The following is a 1,262-nucleotide window of genomic DNA, read 5'->3' as shown; positions in this document are numbered from 1 at the left end:
CAACAGGTCTGGAGAGGGCCCCCAACAAAGACCAGTGGCACTATTCTGCAGTAAGGCAGGTATGATGAAAGACGCACAGGAGAGGTTGTATTACTCCCCCCACCCCACCCCTGCCCCACTAGCCCGTTAAGACAGACACCAGACAGTGCTCAGCTACCATCATTCATTCTAAGGGTCTGATCCATGAGTCTATAGGACAATCCTGACCCAAAGGAGGCAACTGTTAAAGAGATTCCCAAATTTTCATGGCAGTCAGGCCTTCTGGATCCACCGAGACTGGATGAACCCCCTCCCCGGAAACAAATAAACCAAAAAATGATCATCCCCAGATAATCTTCAGACAGCAAACCTTAAACCAAAAACACAAGGGTGGCTTCAGGAACAAAATGAACAGATAACGGAATCCTTTCCACAGACATCCTGAAGACACCCCCCCCCCCTTTAAAAGCTCTGGTGGCCCAGTGGGTTAAGCACTGCTGCCCTGTCAGCTCTGGCAAAGATGCGCAGTCTCAAACACTCCAGCAATGGGCCAGTCCCGGCTCTGCCTTACAAGGTGGCCAGGAGTCAGAATCAACTCAATGACAGAGTCATTCCCTCTGAGACAAAACCAACCTCACTGCCGCCGAGTCGACTGTGACTCCCAGAGACCCTACAGGGCAGGGGAGAGCTGCCCCGTGGACTTCCGAGATAGATGGCCACTGTTTACGGGAGAAGAAAACCTCCTCTTTCTCCCACGGAGTGCCTCTGGTCTTGGACTGCTGACTTTGAGGTGGGCAGGCCAAGCTGCTTCCACTACACCACGAGGGCCCCATGCGGTCCCCTGAAGTCTTCTTTACATCAAACGGGAGTTCAGCTTGACAAGGAAAGAACCCCTGCCTCGATCCATCGATCCATCTCCACAGCAGCACCTCCAAAGACCAGACAGGAAACCTAAAGTCCCGGGAGCTAGTGAACGAGCTTCTGGGGATGGGGCAGGAACCACTGGGGGAGGGCGGGGAGGGGGGGGCTGCATCACTGGAAGGCTCTCGGTGGCACTGACACCCACGTGTTGACATGGCTGGATTGCCCGTGTGTTCTGTGTGTCTTCTTAGCAACAATAATTACTTGGGGGGCGGGCGGGCAGTTGCCTTAGAAAGGACCCCCTCCTACACCCTTCGCCACCACTGCCAGGTACGTGTGAAGGTCAGTGCAGTGCCCTCTTGGAGGTGGCTCGTGGTTAAAAATCATCTGGTTGATCCTCCTTGATCCCCCGCACCCCCCCC

At 54.7% G+C, this 1,262-nt stretch overlaps 1 protein-coding gene across 1 annotated transcript in view; it reads right to left on the bottom strand.

The window, feature by feature from the left end:
* KCNK5 (potassium two pore domain channel subfamily K member 5) overlaps window positions 1-1,262 on the bottom strand; it is a 51,543-nt gene that overhangs the window by 9,155 nt on the left and 41,126 nt on the right. The gene's annotated exons all lie outside the window — the stretch shown is intronic.

The sequence above is a fragment of the Echinops telfairi genome, unplaced genomic scaffold (assembly GCF_000313985.2).
Source record: "Echinops telfairi isolate 266 unplaced genomic scaffold, ASM31398v2 ScPeMD7_3533;HRSCAF=4204_1, whole genome shotgun sequence".
NCBI lineage: Eukaryota > Metazoa > Chordata > Mammalia > Afrosoricida > Tenrecidae > Echinops > Echinops telfairi.
This window is presented reverse-complemented; position numbering and strand designations above follow the sequence as displayed.